Source organism: Haliotis rubra, unplaced genomic scaffold (genome assembly GCF_003918875.1).
Source record: "Haliotis rubra isolate DU_JTF1 unplaced genomic scaffold, ASM391887v1 Scf873, whole genome shotgun sequence".
Classification (NCBI taxonomy): Eukaryota; Metazoa; Mollusca; class Gastropoda; order Lepetellida; family Haliotidae; genus Haliotis; species Haliotis rubra.
The window spans coordinates 109,778-135,238 of record NW_025767605.1 but is presented as its reverse complement, the minus strand read 5'-3'; the positions used below and the strand labels follow the sequence as shown (position 1 = coordinate 135,238).

At 47.0% G+C, this 25,461-nt stretch overlaps 1 protein-coding gene across 1 annotated transcript in view; it reads right to left on the bottom strand.

The window, feature by feature from the left end:
• LOC124263234 (autophagy-related protein 9A-like) overlaps nucleotides 1–14,320 on the bottom strand; it is a 216,914-nt gene extending 202,594 nt beyond the window's left edge. The window contains exon 1 of the mRNA XM_046697826.1: nucleotides 14,310–14,320. The gene's annotated coding sequence lies outside the window, so the exon portion shown is untranslated. The remainder of the gene's footprint in view (nucleotides 1–14,309) is intronic.
• Nucleotides 14,321–25,461: the final 11,141 nt, after the last annotated feature.

The following is a 25,461-nucleotide window of genomic DNA, read 5'->3' as shown; positions in this document are numbered from 1 at the left end:
GAATAATCAGCGAGCCCCAGCTGCTTAGCTTGGAGTTTGAGTTGTTTCACCGTGGGAGGGGGTTGTATGCCGAGTAATCTAAACAGCTGGGGTTTCCTCAACCGAGAGTAACCGACTACACCTCGTTCTCGTGCAACCCGTTTAAGCTCTCAAATAGTAGTCACTGTTATACTTATTTGCAAAGTCAATCTCTAATTGGGTGTTCGGTACTGAGTAAAAAATGAAGCGCGCATATTTTTTCACCACGAATCTAGCCCCCTGCCCAGCTCTATATTCAGAATAACCGTATCGATTCTGAGCTCAGGATAGCTTTCCCGTTTTATTATTTCCAGATCGTTGGGGATACACATATATATAGGCTGGTTCAGCCAAGAATTGTTCTCTGAAGACATCCAGCTTTGTAGTAACAACAGTCATTTGAAAGTTGATGTGCCCCAATTCGTTTATTTCCTCTTCGAGTTTGCTAATGATCAGAGGTCTGATGTTGTCAATACTGTGTTTACCTGGAAACATCAACCAGCTTCTCAGGCCAAAAGATTTCGGGGGTGGAATTCGAATGAATTGAATAGCAGTCATTGTTATACCTAGGTGCAAGCCAATTTCTAATTGTGCCTCCAGTTATGTAAGGGAGGTAACTCTGTCAGCCTTATCTGCCAGGCCAAAAAATGAAGCCTTTAAATTTTCATTCTGAGGAGGCGCTTATGTTCGTTCAAATAATCTTTTTTCTTGTCGTAAATAAGTTGGTTTCGGACCATGTTCGCCCCGTGGGCTCTACATAAATAGTAATGGCATTTCACTACAATACCACACACGGAGCACATGTAGTTCACGAAACCATTTCTTATACTCCTCATATGAAAACAACAGTACCCCTCCATCCTTCCACCCCCAACCCATTCTCGGTTTTCCCCATAATCACGTACTGACATTGATACGGGGCAGGTCTCATTGTATACTCATATGTGTACCTAGTTTAGTTGCTTTGCGATCAATGCAGTCGCTGCTAGGCCTATCATGACGAAGGCCCATTCTCGATCCTTTTGTCCCTGGCTGGGTGCGTAATACTGTGAGAGTGTGGGTTCATCGAGAGGTTCGAGCTGTTTGCCTGTCTGCAGGTAGTATTCTTTCGCGGCATTGTCGACGTCCTTGAATGTTCGAACGGCATGGTTCTCACGCTCGAGTCGTTCGTTAATGAAATCGAGCCTCTGCATACATTTCTTCGCGTACTCGGCTTGCGCGGCTTGTAATTTCTCCACGGCTATATCATGGCGTTTTCGTTCCACTTCTACCTCGGCCGCGTTCAACTTCGACCGTAATTTCGAGAACAGGTAATTGCTCCCGGAAAATGCCAGGGCGTTGACTAAAGCCCCGCCGACCATCATAGCGATCGTAGCCATCCTATATATGCCTATACTTACTTCAAAATATTCTCCGGTATGATCCCTTGCTTCACGAGGATGTCCTTGGTGGCCATCGCCATACCCAAATTCATGATGAGCATGCCCATATCCTGCAGGTCGAAGTCGAGCTTGATAGTCGGTTGTTTGAGGACCATCTTGGTCAACCAAGTGTATCCTACGGCTAGGCCGGGGACCACGGCGGCGGCGTATGCTTCGTTAACGAACGTTTTCCCCTCAGACATGATGTATATGATATAGAAACATATATTTAATTACAACATAATATGGGGGTTGACCTCTAATTGGGGTTGCGGGGGTGGAGTTGGCTTTGGGGATGTATGATATAGCATGAATAATGATAGAGCCGCAGTTGCGCCTACAATCCATATATAGTTACTGTGACGCTTAGCCAAACCACCTTTTCTACCAGCGGCGACTCTCTTAGGTTTCTTCTGCTTAGTGACTTGTGTCGGGGTCGGGGTTTCCTCCTCCACTGTCGGAGTCACTGGCTGGGCAGCATCCATCTTGTATACCATTATGATTATTATTCCCCTCTTTAAATTGGCAATGCTTCGCTGTGATGATCGCCGCCCTCACCGGGGCTAAGAACATGCCGTATTTATGTTATAGCAGGCAGCTGACGGCGCTCAAAGCGTGTTCGATAAAAGGGTCCTTCTCGAGGTCCTCCCACAGGTAAAGCCGGCGTTCCGGGGGAATGATCAGAGTTTGCTAATGATCTGAGGTCTGATGTCGTCAATACTGTGTTTACCTGAAAACATCAACCAGCTTCTCAGGCCAAAAGATTTCGGGGGTGGAATTCGAATGAATTGAATAGCAGTCATTGTTATACCTATACAATCCATATATAGTTACTGTGACGCTTAATGAATGGGGAGGACATATGACGCCAAACCGGTGTAGATCTGCGTCATAGTCGACCCTATAGTCTTCGTCATCTCGGCCCCGAGCCGGGACTCGTATCTCGCGTACAGCTTATCGACCTCATCGGCGGGTAGTTTCTGGATTTTATCTGGAGCATGGTCCCCAAAGTATTGTTTGGCCTTGCCGCCGACCGCCAGCTCCATTAGTTTCTCTCGCTTGTCGTCGCTTTTATCATCAGGCAGTTTCACTCGCTTATCCCCCTCCACCAACAGTTGTTCGAGCAGTTCGTTGCACTCCATCCTATAATGTAACAAGCGATTCTTAACTCTAATGATATAATAACCGATGCACGCCAAACACAGCGAGATGAAGGTTAAATTGCACACGATGAGCACTTCACAAGCCATATAGAACTGTAACTTTTAATTGCTAAGCCATTGCTCAGCATTGGTTAGCATTGCCCAGCATTGCTAAGCACTTCATAAGCCACAGGTTGGTCGGTCTTGAGCACCAGCTTAGCATGCTTAGTTTCGGCTAGCTGCCTCTTCACCCGTTCCCGTTCTAGTTTGCTCATCACATCGTTTTCTCTCAAACACTCCTCGAACTAATCTCTGTCCTTGCAGTGGAATAAGGCTACCCATCCCGTCTGCTCCCTGAGGTCTTTCAGGACCGAGTTGAACTTCTGCGTCAGCACCCAGATGCTGTGCTGAGCGTGCCTGCCAGAGAAGGCCAGGTACGATAGCATGTCTCTCTTTTTTGTTATCTCCTTGTTAGCGCTGCAGTCGTCCAGGATAAACAGCATCGACTCCCCCTTGAATTTACCGTGGTAAGCCTTCAGCCAGTCCTGCAGGCGTGTTCCCGGGTCGACTCTGTCCGTCATCACCCAAGGTCTTTCCCTGTACGTCCTGTTCATATGCAGAGTAGGGCACATGATAACGATGTTGTCGAAGGCATCCCTATAGTACCCATCCAGCATATCCAGCACGAAAACAGTCTTCCCACAACCAGTCTGCCCGCACACTATGGCGCAGTGCGCATCGTGATGTAGATCAATAGATGGCTTGCACGAATCTCCCATTGTTTATATTAAGCTGCGCGTCCATAATCACGTACAGATATAATTTCAACTTGCCCGCGGGTTGAGCCTTCTTGGTAATCTGCCCGTTATCTCCTCGCTGCCGTTGTCGATGCGGCGTCCGCTGCCATGCAATTGATCATCGTCCGTGGATCGCATGTCCAACCATAGCGCGTACTTGGTGGTCAGGTATTCACCGATCTGCACGGAGGATAGATCCAGGTCCTTGATGATGTGGTGATGTCGGGTCGGTAGCTTCGTTATCTCGTCCCACTGCTGGTGTGCCCTCATACCATGGCTGAACAGCTGGTTGGGCACGCCCTCGATGGTCACTTCCACCTTCGTGATCTCGGGGTTGAAAAAACTCCTCCACGGGGACGATCAGGATGCCTTTCATCGATCGCGCCGGCACGTTCAGGTTGATATTCCACACCGTGTCGCTCTTGTCCCATACTACCATTCTATGCCGCAGTATGCGGTCGTAGAGGATGGCCACCTTCCCCGAGTACTGGGTTCGAACCTGCCTGGCCAGCTCCGGGCTAGTGACCATGTCGAACTCCAGAGAGATGTTGTCGATGGCATAACTGGCCTCATCACCGTTTGCCATAGTCGTTGAACGTGAGCTCGTATTCAAGTCTATCACCCAGCTCGGCCTGGTAAAACGGCGCGTGCCCAGTGAACAACTCGAAGTCGAGCGGCACGCAGAAGCTGTTCCCGTACGCTTCGGCAATGGCCTTTTCACCCGCCGAGACTTTATCGAGCTGGTCTGCCGTGAAGCTGTACCCGACGCGCAACCTAGTCGATTTGCTGATGCCTTGGTACACGTCATTGATGCGTTCTCCCTCGCTTTTCCCTAGCAGTAAAATACGTCGCTGTCGTCGATGCTCAGCACCTCGTTGCCGCTGATCTTGATGGTGGTCTTCTTGTCGATGGCCCGACCTACGTTCCGCACGAGCTCGCGTTTGTCATTGCCAGAGGTCAACGTGAAGTTGAATGCCAGTCGAACCGTGCCGGGCACGATGGAGTCGTTCTCGCCCAGGTTGGGGAATCGAACCAGCAGCGTTTGGTTCTGGTCTATCTTGCTGGGATTGTTGGTGATGGTCACCGACTGGCGCACAGCTCTAGCACCTAGAGGCTCCCTTGACCTCCGGAAAGGGTCTAGCCTCCTACCATATGACATTGTTATATACATGAAATATATAAGTTTAACATAATTAAATATGGCTGAAGGTGGTGGTTACGATGACATCCAGAAGGATGACTTGTGGGATAATAGTGCCCACTCGTTCGGAGAGGAGGAAACCTCGTTCACCTTGGGCAACGAACTCGTGAAGCAGGCCGCCGCCGAAAACTACAACGAGTTGAGGCGTAAACACAACGTCGAGCCGTTGGGACGTGACTATTCCAAGTTCACCCTCGACGAGAACGGCACGCTGCGATTGAAGGCTCACCCGGAGATCAATCTCGTGAACAAACGCACGAGAGAACCGCTTGCCTTATCGACACTCATCAGTCGCCATGGTGGGCAACTGATCCGCGATGCACTAAACCTCATAGATTATCGGCCCAAGCTTCCCCCGAAGGTCGTCCAAGATCTGCAAGCAGCCAGGGCCGAACTCAACGATGAGCCCCAACGTGCCATCGATGAATTGTTGGCCACCTACCATAACAAACCCTTACCCGGGTTCGAATTTACCGTTCGGGGACTGTGGGGGCTGGACAAGGCCATGCAAACCATTCGTGGGTCACTCGTGGACAACACGGCCAAACTGGATGCGATCGACGCCCACATCGCCCGTGAAAAGACCAAACTCAGTCAGGCTGACGAGTCTCTGAAAGCCATCATCGAGGAACGATTGCGGAACGTGGAAGAGGAAAGGTCGACCCGGCTGGAAGCGGCGTCCTCCTTCCGAGAACAGCTTCGATCCCAGATCAGCCGCGTGCGGGAAACCATCGATCGAGTCCTCTACCAGGACACCACGCTAGCTGACAGGATCCGAATCCTCTTCCGAGAGCAAGGGATCACCATCACCAGCGTTCTGACGGCATTGGGCTTCATCATATCAACCCTGGTCGTATCGCTGACGGGGGGGCAGTGGCATACCAACACCCCCAACACCCCCAAGTGGTGGCGACGCCAGAGACTGGGTGAGAAGACACCTGAAATCCCTCGGGGAGGCCCTGGCTAAACTCGTGGGTAAGCCCTGCCCGGCATCCTGGGTAGCATCGTCTTGTGGTTGCTGAGCACGCTGGCTAAAACTGCCACGTGGCTCGGGCAAAACCTGTGAGCAGCCATCGGTGCCGTGGCCGGGCTGGTGTACGTCGCGGCTAAGGAATTTTTAACAAAAATGAGTCCGATTGCGATCCCAGCGACCACTAGCGTGGTTTTACTATCGATGGTGTTCCTTGTTCTCAGCCACCTCACATAATGGAAGGGGCTGTGGGAGTGCGGGCCGAACCCTGGGCTCCAGGTACGACTATGCCCGTTTCACGGGTCGTGGGAGGTGGGACGTGACTCACGTTGATGCCCGGGTTGATTCCTAACTTCTGGTCGGCCGTGGCAAAGACTATTTCATTGTTGTAGCCCACCACTTTGTTGACTCTCAGTTGCTCGGGGCCATGTACAGTCCCACGTCGAACACGTAGTTGACTTTAGACCGGGCGTATTCCAATACGTTTTGGTAGTGTTGGATGGTGCTCGGTAGATCGACCGGGGTGGCGATAGCATCCTCAACGTTAGCCACGTACTGTTTCTGTGCATCTAAAGCAGTCCCATTACCAATGATTCTGGAAAGCGTTTCGTCTGCGCATCCAACAGCGCCCACATCGTACGTTCGAATCGAGTCGTTCAATCTGGTGACACCGGCACGAGTAAACCCTTTCGACGTGTCCAGCATGAACATTTTCCAATCGTCCGCGATGGGCTGCTCAACTTTCTGGGCAGTGAAAGCAACACCACCTTTAAAGTTCATACGGTCATCTCGCCATTCATTACTCAACAAAAGCAAAGTCCTGGCATAGTACATCTCGTTTCAGTAAATCATCACTGACTTCATTCACGGGTCGCCCCCCATCATATGGAATACCCAACCCGTGGTTCGGCCCCGGCAAACGCCAATCCGTCTTCGGGTCTAGTTCGAATTCATTGCAAACGCATTCGTAGGCCCGTCGGTCGTACGGGTTGTTTACTGCGTCCCATGCCTTGTCCTGTGGGAGCGGAGCGCTGATCTCTTTGAGGATACACCTGACCTGGTAGTACACGTGGAACCTGAACACAGACTGACTCAGCGGTCCCCGCCGAGTGTCGGTCAACGTCAAGCCACACCCAGTCGTCGCGCACCACACGGCGAAGTTGAGTTGATCCTGCCAGAACTGCATCGGGTTGTTGAACCAGGCATGGACTGCCTTGACGTTCTTCACCGAAAGCCTATACCGGCCGAACACATCGGTGAACCGGGCTCCGAAGTGCAACCCAGCCACGTCGACCATGATCTTCATGTGCGTGAAGTCTATGTCCATCTTAGGGTAAAACACTCCTGGGTTGTACATATTAAAAGTATTATATAATGGTATATATACTCTAATATGTACGTGACACTTCCAGGGATAACGAGCGGTGAGGCCGTTCAGCTGCTGCACACGATTGATAACACATCGGGTCACCTTGAAGTCGCACTCTGCGATATCACCTACCTGCCACGGTGGACCAACATCAATGATGGCAACAACAAGCTGTTCGTCAGTGGCATCCGCAATCACATAACTGACGGTTACTACAGCGTGTGCTCGCTAAGCGATGAAGTCTTCGAGCCCGTGGGAGCCAAACTCAAGATTAACGACTCAAACGGCACAGTCGTGTTAACCAACAACGGAATAAACCCCTTGAGGCTCGGCTGACCATTGGCGAGGACACTCAGGCTGCCGCCGGACGAGATAAAACCCACAACCATGGTCACGGGTACGAAGTTACCCGACCTAGTCCCGTACCGCGAGCTGTGCATTCATCTTGATCAGCTGAGCACGATCAGCTGAGCCCTTCAACGCTGCTGAGAGCCGTACCGGTGAAGACGGAGAAGTACAACGACGGCAGAACCGAGTCGTTTTCATCGCGGCAGTACAAGAGGTTAACTCGGGGCACTATCCCGGAGTTGGTGATATCAGTGTTAGATATAAAGCATAATCCTGTTAATATAGGATGCCTCAGCATAACGCTGCACATAAGATGACTAGCGCACAAGGACCCAGAAGGTTGAAGAGATGCGTCAATGTAGGGATCTCCGACCTCGGGACACACGCCGCGAGTTCGACGACCCGAGTAGAGGGTAGACTGTACGCCTTACAGCTTAAAAACAGCATTTACAAATGCGTTGAAGTCCCCTCCGGTAGAACCCTAGGTGATATAGTCGATACATCAGGAGCGGCCCTCAACACTCGGCTCGACCTAGTCAGCATCGGTGATGATAGATGGTCGGTATACCCATCGTTCGGCGGCAAACTGTTCGACTTAGAAGACGTCGAGAGCACAACCGTTGCTCGAAACAAGCAGTATGCCCTCGTCTTCACCGACGACGACAAGTGGGTGTTGTTACCCTCTCGAGTCGACTGGTTTCTCAACATTAGGCTCGGCTATCCCCTACGTGTTCACGGAGAACAAAGACAACTACCTAAACAAAGTCATGAACAACAGAACCCTGCTCGTGGCTTACGTCCCGATGCAGAGGCGTAGCATAGTCATCAGCCCACTCTCCAGTATGGCAGCTCACATGCTGTCGAGCAAGCCCGGGACGCAAAACGTGGGGTTGCAGGTGGTGTCTGAATTCGAAGGCATGCGGTCAACATCCTGGAGAGTCTACCGGCGAACTCCACGCTGGTCATCCAAGTTTACCTAGGGGAACCATCACAGCGCGAAGTCGAAGTCGTGCAAGGAATCAAACTCCGGTGGGTCAAACAACATCAGTATCATGTTTGCACTGTTTACGTGCGGGTGGGTGTCGACTCCCACACCAGTCTGCAGGGGGTCACCGTGACCGTGGAAGACACGATATCACTCACCAAGATATTCCTACCCGACAACATACACCTCATGGGGGTGAAGTGCACCCCTGAGAAGTTATCAGAAAAACAGTTGGAAACTATCTTGTGATAGTAATATAACAATGACCAGTCATCGCCCCAACATCACGCTCGGGGACCTAGGAGACACAGAGGGATTCGATCGGTACGGCGAGGAAGACACCTTGTACGTCCTACACTTGAAAGACAACGTGTATAGGTGGGTGTCCCTGGCAGACTTTAAAGAACCCGAATGGTTGATCAACATGACCCTCACCGCCCCTTACGTCTCTTTTGACAAGGATGGTTATATCACCGAAATTAAGAACAACGGTATCATGCTGGGGGGGTTCACCACGGCCCCTCAGAGTATAAGAGTTTCCAAAACACCACATCGCCCGGGCTACATGTTAGATACAGCTAGTGGTGCACCTTTATCATTCAACTTATACGCTGACCTACCATATTCTATGATGATGTCCCCAGGCTCCACACTCATCATAGAAGTCTTTGTCAAAGACGACATTGATGAGTCTGGATGGGGGGTTACACCCTGGCGCCTTTGACCTGGGGTGACAATAGATTTGTCAGATTCATATCCATTTTTGGCCTCCCCTTGTCGTATCATCATACAACTGAGCTCGGACCCCTCACTAGGGGTGCTGCCCCCCTTAATAACACCCCCGATTGTTAGTATAAAACAAGCGTTACCTATTGACCTCTCCCTTTATTATCCTACCCAAAAGGCTAGGCCTTATAAGCTTCAAGTACATTGATCGACTATTAAATGAAGACCAATTAAAAAATATCTTGTAGTATATATTATACGCACAGGATGGGCCTGTACCCAGTCGTAGAGGAAGTAGCGAAGACGGGGTTGGTGTTTAAGTTTGCATCCCGCAGACTGCATTGTAAAGCTTTGAAGCACGACGAGATCAGGGTTCTAGCTGAAGCAAAGCTGAACACGGTAAGTGACCATATCTCCACGGCACTCACAGACAACAAGATCTCGGAGGAGGAGTTTCGTTTGGTCCTCTCTGAACTCACCAAGTACCACGAGATGAAACAAGAGATTCGAACCAAGTCTCGTAAGACTGCCGTCAGCGAAGCAGAGAAAAAAAAGTACATAGAACAAGGGGTACAACAAGCCCGGCAAGCCTTCATCACGAAGACCAAAGAGCTCATAGGCAATTCACATTAAACTGTTTCGTCGAGGTCAACATGATATAGGGCGATCACAATAGTATCACGTAACCAGGAAGTGTTGGTTCGCGGTCATAGTGACCAGGAAGTTAACTAGGGATTCAAACAGTGGTATACACACTAGCGGAGAGAGATAAGGGCCTGACAAAAGCATTATTTCATAAACAAAGCTTTACAGAGTCTTTTCTTGGAATTGATCTCGTACCGCTACTGTATATACTACTTATACTTACTGCATTTAGAAGATCCTGATCGTATAGGCCAGGGGCACGGATGGCCACGGCTTAAACACTTTCCTGGAAAAGAAGCAATGCATCGTACAAATCAAGAATGATGATCAACTCTGCTTTGCCCGTGCCCTGGTCGTGGGCGGTCACCATGAACACAAACCGGATCCTGTGACCAAGGAATGGACCAAGCAATGGCGATACATACGTGAGCGAACGAAGACCAGCGCAGTTGAAGGCCGCCAAGGGCTTATTTCATCAACTCAAGATCTCCGAAGGCCCTTGTACAGGGCGTGCCACGTGGGAGTTGTTCAGTCAACGTTTGGCGCCCTACTACCAACTCAAAATCTACTCCCAAGATGTCATGAATCTCCTCCTGTACAAGAGTGAAGTGCCTCAACCCACCAAGATCCTTTACTTGTATCATCACCATCAGCATTACGATGTCATTACATCCATGACAGCCTTTACAGGTTATAATTACTACTGTGAAATCTGTGACCAAGGATACGACCACACTGAAGAACATCGCTGCACCCGAGAATATCAATGCCACTGGTGCCGATGTCCTGGATTCTGTGGCGACGTGGACAATGGAGGACTTTCCTGTCTCCAATGTGGCAGGTGGTTCTGAAACCCTTACTGCTTTCAACGCCATCGGATGGCCTCCGCCAAGCATCCCAGCACCTGCTCCACCATCCACACTTGTCATCGATGCCTGGCCAAAGTCAACGTGAGAAAAATCCATGGCATGGCCAACCACCAGTGCGGCACATATCGTAACTGCAAGATCTGCAAAGAACCTTTGGAACCCAACCACCAGTGCTACATGACCGTCTTCAAACCACCCACACAAGATGAAGACGGTGAAAACAAGGTTGAAGACAAAGAACGACAACAGCGTCAGTTCATCTTCTACGATTTTGAGTGAGTGAGTGAGTTTGGTTTAACGCCGCTTTTAGCAATATTCCAGCAATATCACGGCGGGGGACACCAGAATTGAGCTTCACACATTGTACCCATGTGGGGAATCGAACCCGGGTCTTCGGCGTGACGAGAGAACGTTTTAACCATCAGGCTACCCGGCCGCCCCTCTACGATTTTGAATGTACCCAAGATCAAGGTACTCGTGTTCCCAACTTGTGTGTGGTGCATCTGGGATGCGGAGAATATATTTCCAAGGCTTCGGATCAACTGTGTGAAAAGTGTCCCTGGCTTAAGGAAGGAGAAGGGCCTAGCCACATCAAAGTGTTTCGGGGTCTACGACCTTGAAGGACATGGGCGACTGGCTGATGCGTCTGGCGGAAAAGAAACAAAACAAGAAGGAATCACATCTTGCAGATGAACGTGATTCACTCAATTTCCTCACAATGGCTCTGAAGCAGTTTCCAAAAACATTTGCGTTGATGGAACTCAAGAAAGGTTACTTCCCTCATTTCTTCAACACCGAAGCTCACCAAGGCTATGTGGGTCCTTATCCTCCCGTTTCTACCTACGATCCTGACGGCATGTTTCCTGCCGAACGGAAAGCTTTCTTGGCCTGGTATGGCGCACGCGTGGCTTAAGGGACTGTCTTTTATCTGGATGAGGAATTGCTGACTTACTGCCAGAGTGATGTGGACATTTTGCGTCGAGGCTGTGCTGCATTCCGCAACATGTTCATCCAACAAAACAACGTGGACCCTTCTATGAAGCAGTGACTCTACCCATGGCTTGCATGTTCACCTTCCGAAAACTGTTTTTGGAACCCCGCACCATCTCCATCATACCTCCGCAAGGTTATCGACCCCCGCTACTCTCAAGTTGTTATTTCCTCTGTGTCGTGCTTGTGCTGAAGCACAGTTGGCTGGTTCCTGCCCTCACGGGGATGAAGACCGTGCATAGATCAGCACGTACGTCAGCAAGGAGCTTCAGTATGCCGTTCGAGAGTGTGGCTATCTTTGAGGCTTGGCACTTTGACACGCTCACCACCTACGACCCTGACACTCAAGAGGGAGGACTGTTTGCCAAGTATGTGAACAATTTCTTCAAGATCAAGCAAGAGGCCAGCGGATATCCAGAAGGCTGTTCAGACCCAGACGCTTACATCAGGGAGATTCAGCGAAAAGATGGAGTCACCTTGGATCCTGCTCACATCCGACTATGTGCCCTGGCTAAAGCTTGCCTGAACAACCACTGGGGCAAGTTTGGCCAACGCGTCGGGTTTGACAAGACCGAATACATCAGTTCCCCTGAGAGGTTCTTTGCCCTCCTCCGGGATGAACGGTGTGTGGTAAAGGACGTGCACTTCGTCAACGAGGACCTCGTGTGTGTCACTTATGAACCTCAGTCAGAATTTCACGACCCGCATCCCACCCACAATGTGGTCATTGCAGCCTGGGTGACAGCACAAGCCCGTCTCAAGCTGTATTCCTACTTGAAACCCTTGGATCGGCGTGTACTGTATTTTGATATGGACAGTATCATCTACATTCACCGTGCACTAAGCTAGAACCCTCCACTGGGAGATACCTTAGGGGAACTGACCGAGGGGGCAACAGCATTCAAGCCTTTGTCTCAGGAGGACCCAAGAACTACACCTACAAGCTGCGCCATCCTCAACCTGACGGTAGTGTAGGCATCAGAAAAGTCCGAGGATTTACTCTGAATCACAGGGCGAGCCAACATGTCCACTTTGACAACATAAAGAACCTCGTCTGTCAGAGGGATCAAGTCAGCATCACTGTCCCGTACCCGCACCGCATCATTCGCGGAGGACTTCGCCAGGGCAACGTGTTGCTGTCCAAGGACACCACCAAAGAGTATCGCATGGTCTACACCTAACGTCAAGTCCAGTACGGCCAACAAGGCATCCCAGTGGAAACTCTCCCCTACGGCTATAAGGAGTGAACAAAAATCGTGACGCGATTTGAAGTGACGTCATAGCTCACGCTGCTGCTGCCTATAAAACCTCAGGATCAGTCGAGTGGGTCATCAGTCGCACTAGAGATGGACCACGATATGAAGTGAAACATTACAACAACTAGAGATGGACCACGATATGAAGTGAAACATTACAACAACTAGAGATGGACCCCGATATGAAGTGAAACATTACAACAACTAGAGATGGACCACGATATGAAGTGAAACATTACAACAACTAGAGATGGACCCCGATATGAAGTGAAACATTACAACAACAAAAGATGGACCCCGATATGAAGTGAAACATTACAACAAAAGATGGACCCCGATATGAAGTGAAACATTACAACAACTAGAGATGGACCCCGATATGAAGTGAAACATTACAACAACTAGAGATGGACCACGATATGAAGTGAAACATTACAACAACAAAAGATGGACCACGATATGAAGTGAAACATTACAACAACAAAAGATGGACCCCGATATGAAGTGAAACATTACAACAAAAGATGGACCCCGATATGAAGTGAAACATTACAACAACAAAAGATGGACCCCCGATATGATTACAACAACAAAAGATGGACCCGATATGAAGTGAAACATTACAACAACAAAAGATGGACCCCGATATGAAGTGAAACATTACAACAACAAAAGATGGACCCCGATATGAAGTGAAACATTACAACAACAAAAGATGGACCCCGATATGAAGTGAAACATTACAACAACAAAAGATGGACCCCGATATGAAGTGAAACATTACAACAACAAAAGATGGACCCCGATATGAAGTGAAACATTACAACAACAAAAGATGGACCAACTAGAATGGACCAAGTGAAACATTGCAGTTACTGGCACCCGGACCAGTACGTGAAGCATTACAACTAACGATGGGTGATTACATGAAGGAAAGCATTATGGAAGGATACGGTGCACTATGATATGAGATGAAACATCTGCATCTCTTCTGCGTATAGTGCACAATATGACACAATAACCTCTACTTTAATTATCGGTGCCTGTGTATATGCTGCCAGCATTGCCCCTTTAAAGTACTGAAGACAAACAGACGATTATATTATCACTTCATACAGTAGCTCCTTGAAATCCTCCAGGAAGAACGTTATCAGGTGAAGGACTGGGGCATCTTCGATGAAGACTTTTGTATCAGTTACGTCGTCCATAAGCCTGAATCCAAAGATCCAGAGAACACATCCCCAGATGATCTCCCTTCTTTCTTCTGGGCAAGAGTGTTGCCTTCTATCATCGGCAATTACCAACACAACATCATGGTGACAGAATACATCGATTCCCCTCCAAAGTTCTTTGGCCTCCTCCTGGATGAAGTGGCACCCGTGAAGAGCCACCTCCTTCGTGGTGGGTGCTGGGTAACGCTAAACGCTCTTCGACCCCCATTGTGGACCCGGGGGTATATTTGGTCCACCAACCCGTTTGCCGTGGGTTGCGCCCCTGTGTCGGTGGAGGACGGGAGTCTGGTGGTTGAGGGCACTGGTTCCAGGAACAGTGTTCCTCTGCCCAACACACCACTTCGCCCCTTACTTCACCTAGACGGGTGGTAGAACTGGCCCGGTTCTATCAATCGGCTGGTCATGTTAAGCCCTGTACATGTAAATTTTGCTGCACATATTTTAGAAATTATTTCAAATTTTTGTCAGTGGTCTTGGCTTCAAGATGATATATTTATATTTTGATTGTACAACTGCGATTTAGTAATTTGCCTAGAGTCCTGTGTCCAGAAGGCAGTGGCTCATGGGCCAATCTGGTGGAATAATTGCTTGTTGATTGTTCTGCTTGAGTATATCATCCAGGTATCCTTGGTGCTGCAAGTCGGAAACCCACTTGTGATTAGCATTGTCCTTGTGACAATGATGATGATGGATGGATGGATGGATGATGAATCAAATTAATCTTACCATGGATTACCAAACCCCCACCAAAAAAAAAAACGTCCACTCGATAATGATGATGAGCAGAGACCATCCAAATCAACAGAAAATTGGCAACGTTTCCTGGTTCTCGACACTGTAGACGAGACACCACTAAAGCTGAATCCTTTTGTGATTTTAAGGGTATATATGGCATCGCAGGTGAAGTAAAGAACATAAAACGCTTGCGTTCGGGATCATTATTGATTGAATGCCTTCGGAAACAACAAGCTGCCAACCTGATGACTACCGAAACATTTGCTGGAAGCCACGTTTCAGTTACTGCGCACAGAACACTGAACACCAGCAAAGGAATTATAAGAGACAGAGATCGTTTGTTGGCCGACATGTCAGAACTGGACATCGTATCCGAAATGAAAGATCAGGGAGTGACATACATGTATGTCAAGCGATTTACCACCCGCAAAAACAATGACATAATTCCGACAAACACGTACCTCTTTTCGTTCTCTTCACCAAATCCTCCAAAGTCTGTAAAGGTTGGTTACTGTAATATCACAGTTGATATTTACATCACAAATCCCTTGTGATGTTTCAGATGCCAAAAGTATGGCCACGGTGTCAACACTTGCACAAAGCCTACAACATGTGCTCACTGTAGCGAAACTTCACACGTAACTGAAGATTGTGATAGTGCCTTCAAACAATGCACAAATTGTTCAGGTAATCATTCCTCCTTTTCTAAAGACTGCCCAATATGGAAAAAACAAATGGAAATAAACAAGATTAAATATCTCAAAACATTAGCTTCGCTGATGCTAAAAAGCTTGTTGATTCAACAGTTCCAAATGATTCATATGCATCAGTCGTCAGGACACCCTCCGAAAGCTTGTCAAAAGTAAATTCGCCAGTATCCAGTATTTCAATAGAGTGTCAAACAGACTTGACTTGGGTTACAAACGATACCCCTCACCTTCTTAAACCTGAACAATCTAGTCAGACTTCAGAGTCGTTACAAACCAAAGTTCAGGATGAAGTACAATTATTGTCCACTCAGAAGACGGGATCTGACACAATTTAAAAGAGTGTGGTCAAAAATACATTTAAACCTAGGACGGAAAGTGTGCAAAAAAGTGGTAGACCCTCTAAGGGTTCAGAAAACCGTATACAATTATATAACAAATATGGTTCACTCGAGGACATGGATGTGTCAGAAAGCATCCATCCCAGGGCACATAGCTCGTCGCCCTCGAAGAAAGTGAGGGGTAGGTCCCCTATCAATCCACCTAAAAGATAGGTCATTTTACTAATATCGTACAGTGGAATTGTAGAGGTCTGAGAACTAACTTTAATGAACTACAGCTATTAGTCCAGGATCTAACACCATCAGCATTCTGTCTGCAAGAAACACATCTGAAACAGATGGATAATTTTACTTTACGCCAGTTTACAGCCTTTCATCATTATTCTCATCTGGGTGATAGGGCCACTGGGGGATCTTCTATCCTTATACGACAGGATGTTATTCAAAGCCCTGTTAAACTTAAAACTAATCTCCAAGCTGTTGCAGTGCGACTTACTCTGGGTGTAGCATTTACATTATGCTCTGTATATATTCCGCCCTCATGGGCACTTCAGCAGACTGATCTACAGTCACTCTATGATCAACTCCCGAAGCCCTGTGTTATTATGGGTGACCTAAATGGTCACAACCCGCTCTGGGGTGGTAAAAACACTAATACTAAAGGTAAAATACTGGAAGATTTTATCTCCAATAATGACCTATGTATATACAATGATGATTCAAGCACTTACCTGCATCCAGCAACCGAAACCTATTCTGTTCTAGATCTGTCTCTTGCAGACACTAACCTCCTAAATGAATTTGATTGGTCTGTTCATAGTGACCTCTGTGGAAGTGACCACTTCCTAACTATTCTTTCAGAAATAACTCCATCTGATTCTCCATCATATACAAGATGGAATTTTTCGAAGGCTAACTGGTCCTTATTTCAAACTATATGTTAATCGAAATTACGACCTGAATGCTTCAGTGACGTAACTGATCCCATTCAGATTTTTGCTGACGTTTTAAATGAAATAGCTGATGAGTGTATACCAAAGTCCTCTACGACTCCACATGTACGAAAACCATGGTTTAATACAGATTGTAGACAAGCCAGAAAAGCGAGGAAAAAGGCAGAGCGTTATTTCCGCCATCATCCAACTGTCCATAACTTAAATAAATTTAAAATACTCAATGCAAAGGCGTGTCGTACCTTTAAACAAAACAAACGACAATCTTGGAGAAATTATGTCTCCAAAGTTAATTCACGTACGCCAATGTCCATAGTATGGAACATGGTTCAAAGAATTAAAGGCAAAGGTTCAAAATCTGCTGTTCACCATCTTAAAGATGGCGATAATTTAATAACTGACAAGTCTAAAATTTCAGATAAAATTGGCGAAACTCTTGCCAAAAATTCATCATCGGCAAATTATGTCCCTGAGTTTCAGAGATATCAGAAGCAACAGGAAAAGACAAAACTTAATTTCGAATCACATAACGGTGAAGAATATAATGAAGTGTTTTCATTACATGAGCTACATACTGCTCTTGAGCAAGCTCATGACACTGCAGCGGGTGATGACAATATACATTACCTGAGCTACTGAAACACTTACTGGAACCATGTCTGATGACACTTTTAGATATATTTGACCATATATTTGGACGTCTGGAGAATTTCCTCCTTCATGGCGTAATGCCATTGTAGTCCCAATACCAAAACCTGGCAAGGATCATACAGATCCGTCGAATTACAGGCCGATCTCTCTAACTAGCTGTGTTTGTAAAACCATGGAGCGTATGGTGAATAATAGATTAACTTGGTATCTTGAAACCAATAACCTTATAACAAATATTTAATGTGGTTTCAGGAAAAATCGTAGTACCATTGATCATTTGGTACGTTTAGAATCCTTTGTTAAAAATGCTATAGTAAATAAACAACATGCTGTATCAATTTTCTTTGATCTTGAGAAAGCTTATGATACAACATGGAAGCATGGCATTTTGAAGGATTTACATGACTTTGGTTTGAGAGGCCGTTTGCCTCTTTTTATATCACAGTTTTTAAAAGACAGGCAATTTCAAGTCCGAGTGGGTTCAACCCTGTGTGACCATTATAATCAGGATCAGGGTGTCCCCCAAGGAAGTATTTTGCCTGTCATTTATTTAGCATTAAGATCAACAGCTTATCCAAGGTTTTAAACGATTCAATTGATGGATCACTTTTTGAGGATGATTTTAAAATTTCTTGTCACGGTAAGAATATGCAAACTATTGAATGGCAACTGCAGTTGTGTTTAAATAAAATACATAAATGGTGTCTTGAAAACGGCTTTAAATTTTCTAAATCAAAAACTAATTGCATACATTTCTGCCTTAAATATAAACCACATAAAGACCCAGAGCTGTTTATAAATGGCACTCCCATCAAGGTTGTAAAAGAGGCCAAGTTCTTAGGTCTCATTTTCGACTCCCATTTAACTTTTCTTCCGCATATCAAATCTCTAAAAACTAAATGCCTGAAGGCACTCGATTTATTGAAAGTCGTGTCTAATTCAAGGTGGGAAGGGGATCAAGCTACGCTCCTACACCTTTACAGATCACTTGTCCGCTCGAAGCTTGATTATGGCTCCATCGTATATGGTGGAGCCTGTAAAAGCAACCTAAAACTCTTAGATTCAGTTCACCATCAAGGTCTGAGACTTTGTCTTGGGTCCTTCAGAACTTCTCCTGTTGACATACTTTACGTCGAGGCAGATGAACCTTCTCTTAACCAACGCCGTATAAAATTATCTTTACAATATATTACAAAATTCTATTCTAACGAGTCTAATCCTGCATTTCACTGTGTCTTTAATCCTCTTTATGAGGATTTGTATAACAAAAAGCTTCTCTTGTTCCGCCTCTTGGGCTCAGAATTAAGCCATTTATTGCTGCTGCCGGCATTGAGCTGGAAAATATAGCTCCTTCCCGTCTTCTTTCTTCTCCTCCTTGGCAGTTAGTTAGACCAGAAGTTGACTTAACACTTACAACATTTTAAAAATCGGAAACAAATGAATTACAATATAAACAAGAATATAATCAATTAAAATGTAAATATAATACATATAAATCCTAATTTACAGATTGGTCCAAGGATGGTGGTGTGGTGGCTTGTGCCACTGTCATTGGATCCAGAACAATCTCTTCTCGACTACCAGTTAACAGCTCTATTTTCACAGCAGAAGCTAATGCCATATTAACAGCTCTTAAATATATTAATAAACACCGTAAATATAAACAATATATCAGATTTTCAGATTCTCTTTCGTGTCTACAGGCTATAAAAAAATCTTTCTTGTAAACATCCACTTTTATTAGAAATTATTGAATTGTATAATGAGCTTGCTACTGGCCAGTGCGACATCGTCTTTTGTTGGTTACCCAGCCACGTTGGCATTTCTGGGAACACAATGGCTGATCTTGCTGCCAAGGCAGCACTAAATAAATCTGTGACACCACTTCTTATTCCATATTCTGATTACAAAGCTGGCATTAGAACTTACATCGGTGATCTGATGCAGAAGAAGTGGGACACCCAAGTAGGTACTAATAAACTACATGAAATAAAACCTTATATTGGTTACACTCACTTGGGTTGTCAGTCCAGATTTGAGGAGGTCATTATGCGACGATGTCGTATTGGCCATAGAAGGTATACTCCCATTCTTTGTTGAAAGGTGAGGATCCTCCGTTTTGTATCCCTTGTGATGAGAGAGTCACAGTCAAGCATCTCCTGCTTGACTGTGTTGAATTCTCCATCATAAGGGATAAATATTTCAATGTTAAAACTGTTAAGGATCTTTTAAATACTGTTCATCTTCATTTAATTCTTGCTTTTTTAAAAGAAATTGATTTAATTAATGAATTTTGATAAATATGTTCTGTTGATAGATGTGTTTTAATGATTGGTAGTTTGATTAGTAACTTAGATTGTTAGTGGCTGTACTCTCAAGGGGGGGTTGAAGTATCGTAAAATTATTGTCCCCCCTGAGAGGGTACGTAAATCCCAAAACTTTGAAAGTCAATTTAAACTTACCAGGATTTTTAAACATAGTATTCTTGTTATTTTAATTTTGGCTAACATTTCTTATAATCGCCAACGGCTGAAGGGATGGTGTAAATCCAACTAGGGCCATGCAGGTAGCAAAGGTACTGTAAGTCCCCATGGTCCCTAGTATGGTGCTCTACCTTCTGTTGTTGGCGATCTATAGCCTGTTTTTATATCGTATTGTCCCTAAAGTGCTATTAGTTTTAAACTTTCAATGCTAGTTTTAATTCTAATTGTGATATTGTAGTTGTTTTACTGTCCTTCGTCGACAGGTTTTTATATTATACATATATTCCACTTCAAAATCAAATATGTTCTCGTCACGATATGGCTGAAATATTGCCGATGTGACTTTAAATAATAACTCACTCACTCACTCCTGGATGAAAAACGCTATCAAGTGTGGCATGTGGAGTTCATCAATGAGGACTTACTCTGTATCACTTACAAAGTTTGTAAGCCAGCACCCTATGATTCAGTGGTCACAACCCATGATGCCCGAGACTCAGCCAAAGATGGGGTGCCATCAGTTCTACTATCAATCCTAAGGACCTGAAGGGGTGGCCCCTCCTGCTTATGCCCCTTAAGGGTTTTTTGAATGGGGAAAAAAAAACAAATGGACTTTTATTGTACCCCATGACATGCTCTGTAGATGTACTGTTGATGTTTAATTGATACCATGTTTGCATTGTTCCTTCATTCAATGTTATTGCCTTGTTGGCATCAGTGGTGGGTCCGTTGGTGTCTGGCCTGTTAAGTAGATGATCCTCAAGGAAGATCATAAATAGAGGACGCATCCTGGATTGGGGTTAGTTGCATCTGCACCGTCCTACCACCAAGATGAAGCATGCACGGAAGATGGTGATGGTCCCAGAAGAGGTATGGCAAAGTCTGCAAGAAGAAAAACGTCAACGGCATTTGCTCAAGTCCAACCTGTTGGAACAGAAACGCGTGCACACGCTTCACGATATGGATACCCTCGTCCGTGATGACACGGTTCCCTTTAGGGACAGAGAGCAGCAGTATAACACCTTGTTCAAACACACCTTGGCGTTTCAAGACCAAGCAGCGGCCAAACCACGACCTTTAGATGCAACTGGAAACCCCAGCATTGGAACCCCTAGGACTGGAACCCCCAGGGATGGGGTACCGAGGACTGGAACTCCCTTAGCTCAGTTGACTTACTGAGTCACACGCGTGTTCGTCCCGCGTAGAGGTCGCATTCATAAGAATGAGTCCGCAAAGCCGGTCGTAGAGCAGTGGCTCATGGGTTTTTTTGTTCTTTGTTTCAGAACCCGATGTCGAAGCCATTCTGAATGAAGTCATGCAAACAGTTCCCAAAACGCTACAAGCCAAGGCCAAGCAGTTGATGGCACGTATTCAAGCTCACCCTGACTTGGGTTGGAATGGGAATGGTCAATTCGTGGTGGAAGGGGAACCCATGCCTGGGACTCACATGGTGGATCTCATCAAAGATCTTGTTCGACAACGTACCAAATCAGACCCTCCACAGGGTTGGAATATTCTGGCCCAATATCTCGCTTCCAGCAACGTACCCCATGAACTGATTGGCAACCCTCTGCGTTGGTCCTGGATGATGAAAACCAAAGGGTCATCCACCCAGCCCCCTGCCACCCCTGTGAAGCATCCAACACCCATCAGGGGAAGGTGACTTGTTTTTGACACCAACCCCATCCAACCTTCCTCTGGAACCCAAGAAGAAGAAGAAGGCAGCAACGACACCAACAACAGCAGAGACCCCCTCCTCCTCCCCTCTCAACTGGGTTCGTCAGTGGATTCACTTTTAATAAAAGGGAGCAGAGGGTGATGTCAACGACAGTGTCAACATGAGACGTCCAAAGAGAAACAACAACAGCAAAGAGTCCTCTTTGTCTCCTGCATGGACACGATGGCTGCACAACACCTACTATGATCCCAAACACCCAGCAGGCTATGGAGGGTGGCTTGCCTTGTGGCAAACAACGACAGCAGGACGTCAAGCGGGACCCAGGATTCGGGGACCAAGGCCCACACAACGCCAGGTTCGCCAATGGTTGAAAACCCAGGACACGTACACCTTGCACAAACCAGCCCGATGCGTTACTTCACCCAACATGGAACGCGGTACTACCTTAAGGCATTAACCCAACTGCTGCATTCCTACAATCATCGCGTCCTTCGTACGATTGGACAACGACCCGTAGATGTACGTCCTAACGCTCCCTACGATGAAATTCGGGTGTTGGATCACATGGAACAACAACAACATCAGAAGAAGCAGAAGCAGCGTCAACTCAAGAAAAGAAGAAGGAACAACTGCATATCTTGTTACCCGGGACCCGTGTCCATTTGAACAAGACCAAGGGAGCTTTTGACAAAGGGTACCTTCCCAACTGGACCACCAAACTGTTCACAGTGGATTGGGTCATGAAAGGTCGTGTTCCTCCTGTCTACCGAGTGAAAGATGATCATGGAGAAGTGCTGCAAGGCACCTTTTACCCGGAAGAACTGCAACCCATTCAGAAAACGGATGATGTGTACAAAGTGGATCAGGTCCTGAAACGACGGCATCGTCAGAAAAAGGATGAAGTGTTGGTGAGATGGTCAGGATACCCTGCCAGCTTTGATTCATGGATCCCTGCTGCTCATCTGGTCTTTAAATAGCGTGGCCTCCAGTCTCCCACCATCAGTTGGGCATCCTCCATCATGCAGATTGAACCGATCTCAAGGCTTAGGTCCAAGGAGGGCACGCCATCATCCCCTGGTACCTCACGCTGGTGTTGCTTGGCATGGACTTGCCACGAAGTGAAGTGGTGTTTTTCTCCCAAGTGTTTCTGATATATGGCGTGGTCGTCATGAGCATGGTTCAGTTGGCATTGGACCACGGTGAGAAACAGCTGTGGACTGCCTTGTTGGCTAGTTGCTTTGGGTACTTGCTCCCACAACCCACATTGGTGCCGTCATCCACGTGGCCTCCTTCCTGTGCTGCATCCCCAACCACCTCTGTATCCAGTCTGGTTCCCTAAGAGAGAGAGAAAGATGTCGGTGTCTTTGTTTTCCAAGCGGGACTTTTATGTGACCTTACCCCGCGATGCTTCCATGGATGTTCATCCCAACAACAGAGTGAATCATTACGAAGTCAAACTACCCTTTCCCATTCAAGTGAATCGCCAGGAGTGGGAAGTCGGCATCAGTGAACTTCATTTTCCCATGACATGGTACAATGTGTCGTTCCCCTTCAACTGGTTTGTCCTTCATGCGAACTTGGAATGCATGACCAGGATTTACAGTTCAGCAGCACTCGATGCGACCATGACAGAAGAGAACCCAGACATCATCAGAGCAGCCAGCGAAAGGTCATTATTCCAGAAGGAGTGTATTCCAGTCGCCAACTCGTCCAGAGACTGAACATCCTGCTTCAACACACCTGTGTTGTTGCATGGCTGTTGGAAAAGCATACAGCTGATGTTTACCAATCGGATGCTAGAGGACGTTTCACAGTCGCCGTGAACTACCCCCAAGAAGAACTCCGATTTGAAATGTGTGGCAAAACAAATGTCAACTTTTATGCTCCCACCCCGAAAGATATGTGCAGAGCCATCACGGGTTCCTTCTGCAGAACAGCAACCCAACCTTACCACGATAGAATCAGGTCCGCCTACACCACCCGACTGGTGTTGCCTGCTCCTTTAGTACGTATGCTGGGATTCATACAGCTCCCCATGGTGGATGAAGCACAAGAAATAAGCCAGGTCTCTGCTCACCCTGTCCAGGTAGGTGTGTTTGACCGTCCTCTCATCATGGGTGAACAGGAAGCAGACCATCTGGCTGGTTTTGATACCGTGTACGTCTACTCGGATGTGGTGGAAGATCAAATCGTCGGGGATACCATGGCTCCCTTACTGATGTATGTCCCCATGTCATGCCAGATGATGGAAGACACCGTCGTGATCAAAACACCTCAGCACCTACGCTACATGGGATTGCGTCAGGGTGCCACGGATGCCATTCGAATCTATTTAACGGATGACATAGGACGTCTTGTGCCATTCCAGAGTGGGAAGACCATCGTGACACTTCATTTCGTCCCCGTCGTCTGGGTACGTACTGAGAATCAGGATGGTAGGACACCAGTGTATCAGACACCACTGTGGCAACGGCTTGGGTGGATAACAGCGAGGAGGCAGCTTTACCGTGTACCGAGGACGCATTCATCAACGAGGGAGAGGTCTCGGAAACATTTTGGGAAACTTGGGACGTTCAGCTCTCTCCATCCTCAAGATGGTGGGAAAATCAGCTCTCAAAACCGGCGCCAAGATGCTGCCAGGATATCAGTTCAGGACACCGAAGTGTGGGGGACAGTTTGAAACATCATGGGAAACAAGCCTTACTCGCCACCTTGCGACAGTACGCTCCAGGATCACCAGCGTGCAAAAGAAAACGGAAACAGGCCGTTGGATTCACCAAAAACCGTAAAGCATTGTTTTGAGAGAAGGCGTCATTTGGCTTCAACTCGTCAGACAGTGCAGACGTATCAGCATGATTGCATGTCCCCGATACGGAATGGGTGTCTCAAAAGACCAGGCACAAGAAGTTGTATGTGGATATATCCCCATGGAGACCCTCTGGGGATATTCCTTCTCCTCTGTCATCCTTGTGGACACAACCTGGATACAGCCTACTCACCCCGAGTATGCCAATTTTTTCAACATGTGAGGTCGTTTCGAACATGGCCTAAACAGATGGCCCAGTCACCTTATGACCTTGCCATGGCTGGCTATTTCTATGATGGATGAGGTGATAGCGTGATCTGTTATTGCTGTGGCCTGAAAATTCATCGATGGGAAACCACAAGCCAACCCTGGCGAGAACACCTGAAGCATGCCAAAGTCCCTTGTGATACTTGTGCCTGTTTTGTCCTGAGGAAGAAATGAATGACAACTACAGATGACTGGTGGCCAAAGGAGAAGAAGAATGCAAGAGAAGAGCAATGTGCTTTGAACACGGTACACCACCACCAACCACCTGTAGTTGTTGGGGTCGAGATGTCCCTGATCAAGCAGCATAAAGGACCGCCCAGATGGAAAAGGGGTTCAGTTTAACACTAGACACCATACGGTCAAGACCTGTTGTGCAGATCAGCTGTCAAGATGATGCGTCGAGATGCCTGCAAATGTTCCAAGGCACAACTGGATCTCTTTCCTGTGCCTCCTGTGGTGACCTCCGTCCAAGAAGGTCAGTGGATTCAATACAGTCCTCTTGCACCCCCTTCGGTCGCAGGTCCCCTCCAATTTAACATTGCTAACCCTGTCAATGCCTACATCGATTTGAGCCAATGTTACCTCCCCATCTGCCTCAAAATAATGAATACAGATGGTACGGATGCAGTTCATGATGGCGATGAGGCACTTGTCCTGTCCACGGTGAACAACATGATGCATTCCCTCCACTGTGACCTGTTTCTCCAAGATCGGTAGCTGGTGGATGGAGTCCCCATGAAACTAGAACTGATTCGCAGCCCGAGTGATTTCTACTTGATGAGTGCTGGAGATGCCGAGTGTCGATTTGAACTGACCAAAGCCGATCCTGCCATACGGGAACAACACATGAAACACATGTCACCAGGAGTCA